At 35.6% G+C, this 15,458-nt stretch overlaps 1 long non-coding RNA gene across 1 annotated transcript in view; it reads right to left on the reverse strand.

Moving 5' to 3' along the window:
- LOC311621698 overlaps window positions 1-15,239 on the reverse strand; it is a 28,221-nt gene extending 12,982 nt beyond the window's left edge. Inside the window, exons 1-2 of the long non-coding RNA XR_014794867.1 lie at window positions 15,172-15,239; window positions 2,131-2,311 (exon numbers count right to left, since the gene is read on the reverse strand). This is a non-coding gene — a long non-coding RNA (uncharacterized lncRNA). The remainder of the gene's footprint in view (window positions 1-2,130; window positions 2,312-15,171) is intronic.
- Between the last annotated feature and the right edge of the window lie 219 nt (window positions 15,240-15,458).

Below are 15,458 nucleotides of genomic sequence, written 5' to 3' on the forward strand. Positions count from 1 at the left end.
TCCATGGTACTTACACCCACTCTCAGGCAGAAATCTACTTTCTCTCTGTTTTCAGCTGCATAAACTTACTCTTCCTTACCTTTTCAAGAAATCACCTCTTTAAAACTCTTCCAGGGTAGAAGAGAATGGTTTGATTGGGATAAGAGAAACAATTTACTCTAACAAAACAAAAAGCTATTTCCTTCTCTAGCTTTCTCTATCAAGAATAGAAAAATTATGATTTTAAAAAATCAGCAAGAGCTTGTTCTTATTGCATTTCATGCTATTTCTGAGTTTGTGAGCTCTCAGCAGCCTTCCATGGTGTCAACCCATTATATACCTTTAAAAAAAAAAACTGCCTCCATTAAACTTTAAGCTGTCAAGGATTACAACGAAAAGATGCAATTTTTTTCACTGCAGGAAAGGTCTGATTTAGTAACAAGCTATAAGCTAGCAGAGCAGCAGAATCCACATATAATGTTTCATTGAAAGGGAAAACAAAACATGCTGCTTTTTTGTGTGCCCCAACCTTGTTTTTCTCTTGTTATTATTTTTCAAAATGTATGGTCCACTTAGCTTTCAAATACAATAGAGATGAGGAAGTGTGTTCTTCTTTACATTTGTAGCTACAAATATTGGTGTTCAAGCACTCATAGATATGTGGTTGGTTTATGCACCTGTTATGGTAGAAGGGGCACCATTGAGGAAAGAACTGTTAGTCCACATTGCTGTCTAGCTCTCATGTTTAATTTTTTTAAAATATATTTTATTGATTATTTTTACAGAGAGGGATAGAGAGTTAGAAACATCGAGAGAGAGAATCATCAATCAGCTGCCTCCTGCACACCCCCCACTGGGGATGTGCCCGCAACCAAGGTACATGCCTTTGACCGGAATCGAACCCGGGACCCCTCAGTCCACAGGCCAACACTCTATCCACTGAGCCAAACTGGTTTTCGGCCTCTCATGTTTAATTTTAATCTAATTAGTTATTTAATTCCAAACACCCTGATTATCTACTTGTTTGAAAAGGCTACTTATTTTCACCACAACGCATACATTAGAACAAGGAACTGAGTAGAAAGCCAGGCTTGTGGCCTGGTGCTTTTTTGGTGCAGAAATGATTACCTCCTCCCCCAATTTCGTTAGAGCATCGCAATGTCAAACATTCCGCACACATTCCCCGAGGAATCTGCAAGGCTAATTAGGGTGAGCTTCACCATAAAGAATACAGTTGTTAAAACAGCTTCTGTACACGCTAGAGTAATGAGCATTCTTTACGCACACTGTGATTTGTTACTGCAATTTGCAGTCATATATCTCTTAGGAAATAACTCACGTGTTGTTATTTATTGCATGTATGATTATTAATGATATATTAACAACTGTTGAAAGCAACTTATTTCACCTCAATAACTCATGTACTTAGCTCAATGTCTAAAGATCTAGGGAGACATCAATTTTTTTCAGAGAAACAATGCCTTTTTAAATTGTTTTTGTTGTTGCTGTTTTTCCTCCAGGATGGTAAAGAAAATGCCCAAAGTTTGATAAATAAAAGAAATATTACTTCACTTCCCTTAAGAAAGATTTTTATCATGGTTATAGAAGATAATGTTTTTAAGGCTAAATTATTTAAAATTTTTAATTTTTTTAATAATTCAGAATATTCCTATAAACCATTGTCTGATATCATAAATAAAATGTAAATAACATGTGCCAATTTTTATTAGTGATTTGAATAGCAATACATCAGGTACACAGCTATTTTTTTAATTCATGCTACTAAAAGAAATATGTTGCTGCTCATTCAAACTCAACCCAAATATAGTTACCTAAGTACTTCAAAATGCTGTGTTGGTAGTTTATCTTGCATTAAATATTCAAGGGAGGTTAAGCTACTGACTTAAATATTACGTGTGAGACATCACACCGTTAGGCATTGATGAAAACTGAGCTCCTTACTGCTTCACCTTCAGCACTGACAGATTTTTACCAATTAACTACTACCCAAATGTCTTCTGATAATTGGAACACAGAAGAAGAAAGCTTTTGTTTCAGAAATTAGGAATGTAGCATTAGACCTAAGTTTTCATGGCTCTTTGAGCCACTACATGGGATTATTTCAGGGTCGCAAGACATGTTCTGGCTTACCTGGAATCATGGCTTGGTGTGCTTGCATCCCTGCAGACATCTTTTCTAAAGATATCAATTGCATTACAAGTGTGGCTCAGTTCCAGGGAGACAAAAGATTCTTCCTTTTGAAATATTCAGACATCTGAAGAAAACACTGCATTATATTCAGGTTCATTACCACTCCGATAATGTAGTAGATCTACAAGGTATTAGAGACAAATAAACCATTAACTCAGCTTTGATGATTAGAAAGGACAATTGTTGACACCAAGTGGTGCCATGTGATGAGATAGCACCATAGGTTACTAATTACTTGATTTTATAAAATTATTTCTGACACGTGTTCATTTTATGAGGCTTTTCAAGCTCTTGGGAAACAGTTTTGCAATGCATATTGTTGGAACTGCTAAAAGCTGATATTAAATACTACTTTCTTTGAAGTAGTATCTATTGCACAGTGTGTGTGTGTGTGTGTGTGTGTGTGTGTGCATTTTAAAATGGACTGCATTAAAAAGTCAATGGAAGGTATTCAGTTCTCAAGAGCTTGAAGCTAGAGGTCTGAGGCAGAAAGCAGTATAACAATAAACAAGCAACAAACCAATCAACAAGCAATGGGGGTGGGTCTGAGAACAATTTTTTTTTAGCAATACTGAAAGGACAGGACTAGAAGAAAAGCAACACATCTGCATGTCTAAGGAGAATGATAATAACATCAGATGAAACAAGTGAATATCAGGATTGAAAAGGCTGCAGGAGTTTGCAAGCAGATGTCAGAAGGCATACAAAAAATGTCAAAAAAGTATAACAAGCAGCTAAAACTGGTTGAGAGATTAGGGTGCTAAATATATGCATGATGAGAACACTACTCTACAGCATACAGACCAAGAGCTGCTTCACAAACAAGAAGGGGAAAAAGAGCTTCATAAATAATTTCTTCAAATAAAACTGGGGTCAGAATGTAAACAAAAGTAAAATGCAAGAAAAACTATGCCTAGAATTTGCTTCTAGAATTTCTGTGTCAGGCTACTTTATCAGATAATGAGAGAATGACTTCCATTAAATATAAATTGTAAAATGCTCTAAGTCTAGAAGGGAAATATAGAGAGATATCCAGAGGTAATTATAATCTCTAATATTCAGAAGCCTACTTTATGAAAAATTACAAATTGGAATTAGAATTGTAGAATTGCAGATGTTTTCATTGCAAAACGTTATAGTAGAATTAAGTTTCCTGGGCTCAATGTAAGGGATTTTTATTTAATGTAATTTTTGACACGACTCAGTTCTATTTCCAAAAAGAGTCACAAATTTACTCTAATTAGGCATTAATAATTTAGAGATGACAAGTTACCTGATCTACTATGCAAAATCAATAAACTTTATAGATAAACTGCCATGGAGACGTTAGCTTAATTTTTAGCTTAAACTTTATCCTTCTATGACAGCACAATATCCTTCACTCTTTAAAATACGGCTATAAGAGTTCATTATCCTCTAAGAATAGTGTTACCATGCCAAGAATCAATGAGACTAGCAAAACATTACTTTCAAAAATACCAACAACCCGACAACCTGATGGCACCACCAACTCGCCCTTGGTTTCTCTTTCAAGGACAAACTATATCTGTAGAGACCAGAAACCCTTAAAAAATAGTCAGAGTCTTAATGTTTCTATTATAAAAATTTATCTTTTTTTATTATGTTTTATTGATTTTTTAGAGAGAGAAAAGCAGAGGAATAGAGAGTTAGAAACATCAATGAGAGAGAAACATCGATCAGCTGCCTCCTGCATACCCTTTACTGGGGATGTGCCCACAACCAAGGTAAATGACCAAAATCGAACATGGGATCTCCCAGTCCGCAGGCCAATGAGCTATCCATTGAGCCAAACCAGTTAGGGCCAATTTTATCCATTTCTTACTTTTGTTATGGTAGATAATGAGTTAGCCTTTTTAAAAAAATATCACTTCAGTTTGCAGGCCAACGCTCTATCCACTGAGTCACACCAGTTAGGGCATGAAAATTTCTCTTAAAGACATATCAGTCTTGCTCACCAATACTGGAACAAAACAAGTCCTCAATAAATATTTGCTAACTTAAATTTGCTTTAAGTTCCAATTCTTTGAGCCTTTCCTAGTGTTTTACTTGCTCCTGGTCTTCTCAGCTCAGAGAAAGTTAATAAATGTGGTCCTTTATCAAGCATTTCTAAACAATCCCTTAATAAGTTTTTAAGAAGACATAGCACCTTCTTGTCCCGGAAGCATCACTTGCACAATCACACCCACTTCTGGCCATCTCAGTTCTTCTGAGTCCATCTTATCCACAACATGGCCTTTTGCATTTTCTGCATACGTACTTGAATCACATGAGAAGTTTACTTTTTATAAGGCTGGAAAAGACTTTCTAGAAACTGGTAACTCCTATCACTTAAGTAATTCAACTTAATTATAAAATTATAAAGTTTTATCAGGAAAAATATGGTAGATAATAATAGATAGATAGATAGATAGATAGATAGATAGATAGATAGATAGACAGACAGATAGATAATGTGAATACATACATACCATATGAAGTTGGGTGGATTATTTTTGGGGTGTGTGTGTGTGTGTGTGTGTGTGTGTTTGAGTGTGTGTGTGTGTGTGTGTGTGTGTGTGTGTGTGTTTCAATCCTCACCAGAGGATATGTTTTTCCTTGATTCTAGAGAAAAAGAGGAAGGGAGAAAGAGACAATCATATATGTGAGAGAGAAACATTGATCGGTTGCCTCCCATACATCTCCAACTGAGGATCACACTTGCAACCTGGATATGTGGCCTGACTTGGAATCAAACCCATGACCTTTGGTGCACAGGATAATGGATGCTTTATCCTACTGAGCCACACCATCTAGACCTGAAGTTTTATCAGTTGAAAAATTAAGCACATGGAGCCATTATATTACATTGCAGCTCATATGATTTGAGAGAAAACTAACCCAAAATGAAATTACCTCATGCTTCTACCAGAGTGAAAACAGCCCAGAAAACCACTCTTCACTACTACCCACTTCACCAAAGATATAGTTCATAGGGAGATTTAGGAAGAAAAAAAATGAGTTTCAGAAGCCAACAGAGTAATGAGAAAGTTAAGAGCAAGTGATTCTACAGAGCCACAATCTCTCACTCAAACAAGATCATTCTCAGAATTTTGGTTAATGGAAGGCAATAGCTCAAAAACCCATGGCTTTGAGCATCTAAAGAACTTCTTATGACAGTATCCAGAGCTACAAAATCAGCATCACTTTCTATTAATTTTAATAAAAGTTACACATACATCTATAACAATAAAAGCATAAAATGCTAATTAGACCAGACATCCTTCCTTTCAGACAAAGCCTCAGCAGGCGGACAGGGGCCAGGGCCAAGGCCCTTGCATGAATTTTGTGCATCCGGCCTATAGTCTATACTAATAAAAAAGAAATATGCAAATTACTGTCACTCTGCTACACTATCAGCCATTCAGAGTGAGTATGCAAATTAACCTGAAACCATTGTGGCAGCCCGCCCCCTTGCTGCTCCAGGCCTGTGGGGGTTGGAGAAGTCTGGTGCCAGTGCCTGAGGCTGGCTACAGCCTGGGAAACAAAGAAGCTGTACCTGCAGCACCAGTACCTGCAGCTGGCTGTGGCCCAGGAGATGAAAAAGCCACCCACCCTGTGGTCCAGGTGCCAGCACTTGCGGCTGCACCCCAGGCAAAGTCACCTGCTCACCATCTCCTGTGGCTGCAGCAGGCCTGGGTGCCTATGGCTGACCAGAAGGAGGGAAGCCCGGATCCTGGGTGCCTGTAGGCCCAAATTTTGTGCACTGGGCCAAAATTTAAAAGCAACCTGGATCCAACCCATGAAAATAAAAATAAAGGTTTCATTGCATTTTTATCTCTGACTAAACTCTATCCTGTCTTAACTAACTCTGCTCCCCCTGACTGGGGGAGACATGAGAAGAAGAAAGAAGATCTACATATTGTGCTGTGCCTCAGATGCATTTCTTCCTGAAGAGGGTTTTACTACTGCAAATATTTATCATTACATTTTTTATCATTACATTACACTTAAAGATAAGATTTCACATTTTATTATGTGAAATTTTATCTTTATTACCTCTTCTTTTGCCTTCTGTTTCTATCACTATACATTATTGTCACTGTAGTACTGCTCCTACTTTACCACTTTAATAAATAACTCCATTACAATAACTCTTAAATCTATCTCCAGCTCTGAACTTACTTTTCAATCCCAGATTTCTCTCTCTAACTCAGGTGTGAGGCAAGCATTATAAATCCAACAAACTAAACCACAATGCTTCCTATTTTCTTTAAAACATATTAATGTAAAAATTAAGTAATTTACATAGTATATTAGAAGGTAATAATTGACACAGAAAAAAAAACTAAACAGACAAAGGAAAAAGGTAATATCAGGGGACAAAGGTAACAATTACTATCAAAGAATCTTTTTAACCATTCTTTGTTTTTGGTAATCTACTGCTTCCCTTTACATAAATCCCTCACTTATTCACATTGAACTTCTGAAATATTCTCCATGGCCTTCTCCAGCACCTTTATCATAAAATTGGTCCTTTAAAATGTGTTTTTTTTTTCATTATGTCATTCCTCTCAAAATTCTCTCATGTTCTTGTATGTTCTTAAGTCCAACTTGTTATGTGTATTCAAAAATGTCTCCAAACATGTTCTCTAATACATTCATATCAATTCTGAAACAGAAGTGACTGAGCATCTACTAGGTACCATGTATTGTATGCTGGTGAAACATAATGATTAGGATACAGTCTCTATATCAAAAAGTTCTGGCAAAGGCCAATAGCAAACAATAAGTAATTCAAACCTACCACACTTGATCTTTAATTCTAAACTTTATTCATGGCATTTTCCTGCTACTAACTGCCATAGTACTTAAGCAATATTATCCACCTCTTAGAGCTCATTTATGGATATTCCAAATCTCCTCTCTGCAAGGAAGCTTCAACTATTAGGATAGTTTCAAAACTCCTTTAAAATTGGTCATTGGTACAGTTTATTTTGACACTTGCCTACTAAAAATCTACTTTCCTCATTGTAAAACATATATTAATTTTACTCCAAGAGGAAATATGCCCACCTAAGGAATTATGGTTCTTAATCTTCCTTGATGATGATGGTCACAAATGAGAAGTAAGAAAAAGAACTGGAGTGAGGCTTTCAGGGAAAATTTCTAAAGGAGCTGAATCAGTTGGGGCTTGCTTTGTTTTGCCTTCTCCCTGCTTCCTCTATCTTTCTTGCCTAGAACACATACATGATGGCTGTAAATCCAATAATCATCCTGGTTCATAAAATGACTTGGAGCATGAAAACCACAGAGGGGAAAACTGGATTATAGATCTGATAATTGTGGGTCTACCATACCAACTCTATGAATATCTATGAAATTCTTTTACATAAAAGAGAAACACTTATTAGTCTAATCACCAAATTTTTGTTGGTAGTGGAAAAAAGAAAAATTCATTTCCCTTACCACATGTAATTCCTAACAGATTTAGCACTGTTTAGTCTCAAATTTAGTCATTAACAAACATTTGTTGTGCACTGGACATTTGTTATGTGCCAGATATTTTGCTCCATATTGATGACACAAAGACAAATGAGAAATGGTTTTTGCCTTCCAAGAGGTTCCAAATGCAGTTGGAAAAAACAAAACAATGAGTTCAATGCAATACTAAAGCACTATAGAGACAACTCTCAGGTGCGAGGAGGACATATGCGAAGAACTTTAAAGAAAATTAAAGGCATTCTGAGCTACCTGTAAAAGGAGTAAAAAGGGAAGTAGAGGTAAGGGATTGGATACCTGGGAAAAGCACAGGTTATAAAATAGTTTTTATGCCATGTTCATGAATTTAAGGCTTTATTTGCAGGTGATTAGAAGAAATTGAAGGATTTTCAAAAGGATCAACAAAATCAGTCATATTTTGAATTTATTCATCCATCTGGGAATTATTTAGAAAAAAATTTTAAGAGAGAAAGATAACTTAAATGATTTATCTTGTATCCTCAATCTTATATAATAAAAGGGTAATATGCAAACTGACCCCAATGGCAGAATGACAAAACATACTGACTGCCAGGGGGCAGATGCTCAATGCAGGAGCTGCCCCTGGTGGTCAGTGGGCTCCCACAGGGGAAGCTCTACTCAGCCACAAGTGGGCCTAAGCTAGCAGGTGGACATCCCCTGAGGGATCCTGGACTGCTGAGGGAGCCCCCCTGCAAGGGCACAAATTTTCATGCACCAAGCCTCTAGTTAAACTATAAATTTCTAGAAGGCGGGTTTTACATTTTTTTCTATTCTACATATGTATACATAAGAATATATATATTGCATACATATATTTATGTATAAACGTTTGGGATATGTGTATAAGTGTTTATCCTATATATATATAACAGTGCCTACTAAAGTACCAATGACTAACATTCATTGATAGATATACAAATGAATTTCAAGGACTCCAAGCCCACGTGGGCAGCAGGGACTTTTAATCCTTTTTATTCCTTTCCCCCCATATCGCCTAAGCAATAGCCAACCTGTTTTTGCCATAGTCTTTTGAGTAAACCAAGTAGGTAGCCTGATGTTTCTCTTTGCTCTAATTCCTTTTATTTTTCATATCTGCATTTTCTTCTTCCGTTCAGATCATTGAGATCATGAGCAGCCTGCCTTCACCAGCTGGCATTTATAGAGCTATAAGTTTCCACAACTTCTCCAGGAGCTCTTCGCGCAGGAGCATGCCAAATCAAGCCCTCAAGCTATTCTGCAATAATTTTTACAGTAAATTTCATTTGTAATGACCTGAAGTTGAGTTTGTATCCTTTAGGAAAAGCCATATCTTCTTCAAGAATTCACAAGCCCTCTCCTTGCGATGTAAAACTCAAATTTTACTAGTATAATTGCTTTATATATGGAATGTATGGCACAAAAAGTATATCTGCTTAAAACAAACTAATGTCTTTAAAGGGTGGCATTCAAGCACAAATACACTTTTGTTTTGAAAACCACCTATTCTTCTTACTGTGCCTTCTCCTTTAGAGTTCCCTCGAACCACAATATGGTATGTTTGGGGCCTCTATGATCTGTTTTGGCATTTCACACATGGAACACCTGCATGAGATAGGTTCCTTGACTCTCCAAACAGCTTGCAGGATAAACATTTATTTTGGACGAGTTTTATTCATGCTGTTTAAGTGAAAGGAGGACCTTCAGTAATGATTTCTTCAGTTTAGTAACCGGAATCTTTTATATTCTTATCTAACTTTTATTTTCCTCTGTCTGCTTAAGTCTATTTTTGTTCAGCCTCTCATAAACCTTTCCTTTTCCCCTTTCTTTCCCCCTGATGTTCTCCAATCTAAACCAGTTCCAAACTAAATGAACTCCTGAGCAGGGAGAAGAGTTGGAAGAATGAAGGACTCAAGTGAACAGTGGAGAAGGAACCACTTTTCAAAGACATATCGTGTAGCTCGCCTCAGTCATTGTTATGTTACACAACCATTGAGTCAATAATGCTCCTAAAAGCTTTAACTTTCTACATCTATCCCCACTGGTCTCCCACAGTCCCACCAATCACCCTTGCCCCTTCCTCCACTTTATGCATTCTTCCCTCTTGTGAACTGCAGGCTCCTGGTATCTTGTGCTGTTAGAAAAGCAGGAAACTAAGAATGTCAAGCCAGGCTGTTTATGTCTCCTTATGTGGTCCCAAGGAACCATAGGGAAGAAGTGCATTCTTTCTTCACCTCCCAAGAGCAGCTTTAGTTCCTCTTTCCACAGTGAAAAGATGCAGTCCCTCCAAGTCCATGGCATGGTGGTCAAACCTCATTTCTTCCTTCGTTTTCAATCCCACTCTGTGTACGTAGCGGGTGTGGGGGTTCAGGGGTGGGAGTCTGGAGGAGCTGAGATGGTGGGAAGCTTGATTTGCAATAATTGAGAACTTCCTTCGAGCAAATTACTTCCATCCTGGTAAACTTAAATGAACACCCACATTTTTTGAAAATTTAACAATTGGCTCTCATAAACTGTTATCAGTTAACTTCTGCATAACACTGCAAAAAGATTTGTTAAAAAAAAAAAAGTTGAGGAATAATACACTCCTTTCACTTTCTACCCTTCTAATTATTTGCATTACTGAAAGATCTGCCTGTATAACTTTCTCAGGGCCACCTCTAGGCAAACTTGCAAAATTAGTGGGACTTATCCTCAGAGCCTTCTGCTTTGCCTTTCAACTTCCCTGACTTTTCATCACTTCGCTGTTCCCACTGCTTAGCTGGTGTCCTGTGATTTAGCAGTCCTGTAGTATGCTCTCACCTCCATTAAAATCACTTGCTCTGCTTAGCATTCTGTCACTAATCTAATAACTTAAGTAAGCCAATAAACTCACAAATGAGTTAATGGGCTCTAAGTGTTAATGGAGATAAGAGTTTGAGTCTGTATTCTTTCTTGTGTTATCTGCAGTATTAAGAGTGAAGGTTGGAGAAGAATGCCTGACTCTGAATTGTAACTCCCATAGCACTATCAGGCACTAGGAAAACAACAGAGATTTAGTTCTGTCATGTCAATTCTTAAGTGTCAACTGGAAATTCAGTCCAGGTTTCTGCAAAGCAGACAGGGAAAAATACTGGGAAGAAGAGCTTATCTTACTCAGTTGTTTCTGGTTGTTGTTTTTTTGTTTTGTTTTGTTTTTTTGTTTTTTTACTCAGCATTTCTCTCTGACATTTCAGAGACATTTCATTCACGATTCCTCTAAAATCTTGACCAGAAGCTAGTTTGTCTCCCCTTACTCCTCCACCTCTCACTCTCTATTCCCGTGTTTTTTCACTATACCTATAAATTGATTCTTGACCTTTCTTGTACCTCAAAGTCCTCATTCCTTTGAGATTGTGCTAAAAATTTAACTCTTACAAAAAGAATTTCCTAATTACGATACCACTATATCTCACCTTTACTTTGAGTTAATTACATATATACTGTTTGTCTTATTAGCTAGAAAATCTGGAGCAAGTTACTTAATATTCTGTGCCTTAGTTTCCTCACTTTAAAATAAAAATGTCAATAATATCTAACTGACAAAGTTATTATGGGCATTGTGTGAGTTTGTCTGTGAAATGCATTGTAGTAGAATAACTGCACATATACTAGTAACTTTGCAATGAACATCAATCTTCAATTGTAGTAGTAGTGAGTGATAGTTTATTCCTCATCAAACTCTTAGTTCTTTAAAATCAAGAGACTATATCATAATCATTTTTTTCCATTCTGAGTCTCTTTCTTCACTCAGTAGAGTTTCAATGGATATTATTGACTAACACAGGGCACCTGACAATTTTGTCTAGTTATATTACAAGCATATGTTTGGTCCTATAATCTAAATTGTAAAATTTATCATAAGAGTGATATGTCCTTTACTTTTTTCACATTCCTCAAGGAACTTAATGCAGTACAAGAGACAGACTCAGAAATAGCATTAATGAATGAATCGAGTATAAAATATTGTTAACCTTGGGTGACCTAAGTTCATTGTGTTCTCATATTATTTTTTATTTTTCTGCAATATCAGTTGTAGCACCCAGGAGAGGAGCTACCAGGGCTGCATTTGATCTATGTATTTAAAAGTGTTGAATAAGTTTTCAGTACTCAGTGAACAGTAATGACAATCCTATCTAACAAAAGAGTAATATGCAAATTGACCATCACTCCAACACACAAGATGGCTGCCCACATGTGGTCAAAGATGGCTGCCCCCTTGTGGACACAAGATGGCCACCACAAGATGACCAGCATGAGGGGGCAGTTGGGATGAACCAAGACTGCAAGGGAGGGCAGTTGGGGGCAATCAAGCCTGCAGGGGAAGGCAGTTAGGGGTGACCAGGCTGGTAGAGGAGGGAAGTTGGGGGCAGCCAGGCCTGCAGGAAAGGGCAGTTGGGGGGACCCATGCCTACAAGGGAGGGCAGTTGGAGAGGACCAGGCCTGCAGGGGAGAGCAGTTAAGGATGACCAGGCCTACAAGTGAGGGCAGTTAGGGGTGACCGGGTCTAGTAGGCATTCTGATTGTTAAACTATTATGGTCGCTGGGCTTTTATTATATAGGACTAGAGGCACAATGCACAGAATTCATTCAAGAGTAGGCATTCTTTCCCTGACTGCCAGCACTGGCTTCCCTCCTGCACCCAGGACCTGGGCTTCCCTTGCAGCCCTGGCTTTGTCTGGAAGACCCAATTAGCATATTGTAATTTTGTTATTTTATATATATATACTATTGAGAAATGATATTAGTGAGAAAGCACATAAAATATAAAAAAACCCTCAGCCATAGCTAGTTTTGCTCAGTGGATAGAATGTTGGCCTGTGGACTGAAGGGTCCCAGGTTCGATTCTGGTCAAGGGCACATGCCTGGGTTGTGGGCTTGATCCCCAGTAGGGAGCGTGTAAGAGGCAGCCAATCAATGATTCTTTCTCATCATTGATGTTTCTATCTCTCTCTCCCTCTCCTTTCCTCTCTAAAATCAATAAAAATATATTGAAAAAAACAAATGTTAATAATTATATATTTTATATACATAATATGTATTATACACACATATTATATATACACTATATGAATATATAAAAATAAATAAATGTGTATGTATGTATATATGTATATGTGTCTATATAAACTGACATTAGAAAAATAAGATAAGAAGGAAACACATATATCAAATAAATTAGGGGGGGAAATAGAGTTTGTTAGTAAATACAGATGAGGAAAAATGAATCTACTTATGAAAAAATATATAACTCACATACTGAAAATAAATTTGAAAGTCTGAATAAAATGAATGCTGTGTTATAACAGAAATTACAAAATTTGTTGTAAAGAACAACAGAAGGCAAAATTTCTTTCTAATTGTCTTAATGGAAAATTTTAAAAATTATTTATCCCTACTTGTAAATAAGCCAAACACTCTCTAAATCAGAGTTTCAGTGATGAATTCTAACCAACCTCTAAGGAATAGATAATTTACAAAGCTATTTAAAATGTTCTAGAAAGCTATAGCTTACATAAAGCCAACATAAAATTAATGTTCTAAACCTAGAAAATTATATTCCCAGATTTAAAAGGGGAAACCATAATCCTATACTACTTTCATATTTAAACAAAACAAAAGGAATAAATCCTCAGAATATCAAAGGAATAGAACACAAAATTTATACAAGAACTATAAATACAAACATCTTTATATAAAATCTATCAGTGTATTTTAAAATGTTAGAAAATAAGGAAATAAAAATAGGATTACCTTTGTAAGTAGCAAAAAAGTTAGTTGGCAAATATTAATGTCTAATCTTGATTTTTATAATTCTTAAAAATAATTGGTATTTCAAACAATTTTATAATCTATTTAGTATATGTCTGAATACAAATTCTACAATAGTATAATATTAGAAGCGTTGTCATAAATTCGGCAGCAATGAAGTAGGATGCTTATTATTATTAGCATTATTTAAATACAATAATGGTGTAGACATACCAGACATTTCAAAATAATTTTAGAAAGTTAAACTAACATTTAAAATAGAGATAAAATACTGGAAATGATAAAACATTTTTTGATATGATTATATAACTGGAAATTTTTAATTAAAATTAAAAGCAAATAAAAATAACAAATATTAAAAAATTAATTGCTTTCCTATAAACAAACAAATATTAAAAAATTAATTGCTTTCCTATAAACAAACATCCTACCTATAAAATGCAGAGAGATAGCAGTTTCATCTTTAAAATAAGAAGAATAAATATCTAGATATGAAGATAATTATAAATGTGAAAGATTTTTATGAAGAAAAACTTTTAAATTCTTCTAAAGAATATATATGTTTTTTAAAAGCTTCAAAATCAAAAAAGATAAAACATTCTTGCACAAAAAGACTCAAGATCGTAAAAATGTAAGTTCAAACTAAATTAACCTACAGATTTCACATGATCCAAATAAAATAGCAACAACCTTATTTTTGGAACTCAAGCTCGCTGAGTCTAAATTTCTTATGTAAAAATAAACATGGAAAAATTGGCAGTAGTTTCTGAAACAAATAAAAAGTAGAAAGGAGAAAACCTCGGCAAGATAGTAAGATATATTTTAATACTACTGTAATTGTTTGGTGCTGATGTCTGAACAGGCAGATTGATCAATTGGACAGAGGCTCAAAAAATGAACAGAAATACATATAAGAATTTATTGTATGATAAAAATGGCATTTCATATCAGTAAAAAAAACAACAACCGGTAGCTTTTCAATAAATGATATTGGAATAACGAGCTAGCTATTTAGAAAAAAACAAGCGCTGGTTATTGCCTTAAGAGTAGACCCCAGCCCTAACCGGTTTGGCTCAGTGGATAGAGTGTTGACCTGCGGACTAAAAGGTCGCAGGTTCGATTCCGGTCAAGGGCATGTACCTTGGTTGTGGGCACATCTCCAGTAGGAGGTATGCAAGAGGCAGCTGATCAATGTTTCTCTCTCATCGATGTTTCTATCTCATTCCTTTCTCCTTTGTAAACAATCAATAAAATATTTTTAAAAAAAGAGTAGACCCCAATAAATTCTAGATGTATCAAATATTTAAATGTAAAATTAAAAGTTTCAAAGCACTAAAAATTATATTAATAAAAAACTTGTCTGATATGGAAATATGCTTTCAAAATAAGATAAACCATCCAAAAGCAGCATTCGAAAAGATTAAATTTGACTACATAAAAATATTTTGTCAAGCTTACTAAATAGGATATTATTCTTTACTTATAATAAATAATAATATTTTTTAAAATCATAACTGAACTAGAAAGTAGGCTCATACAGAGGATAATTGAATCATACATATCTAATTATAAACTCTTATCCTTTGACTCAGTAATGTCACTTCCAACATTTATACATGCATTCATTTGTAAATAAAGATATAAGAACAAGAGTACTCATTGCACATGCTTAGGAAGAACAGAAATCTGCAATACCTTTAAATGTCAAGCAGTAATAACGTTGAATCAATTTCAGTCTATCCATAAATGAAATACACTGCAGCTGTGAAAAGCAAAAGAAGCCTCAGAGCTGATAACAAAAACATCACCAAAATATAATGCTAAAGAGAGAAATATTTCATGTCTGCCTGTGCATATAATTTTTTTTAAATAAATACAAAAGGCTTAAATCAAAACGGGGACTGGAGAGCAAGGAGAGGGGGGAGAGTTGTTCTTCATATTACAACTTCTTTATCATTTAAAAATTTTCACATGTAGATACT

The sequence above is a fragment of the Pipistrellus hanaki genome (assembly GCF_964339955.1).
Source record: "Pipistrellus hanaki genome assembly, chromosome: 4".
Lineage (NCBI taxonomy): Eukaryota > Metazoa > Chordata > Mammalia > Chiroptera > Vespertilionidae > Pipistrellus > Pipistrellus hanaki.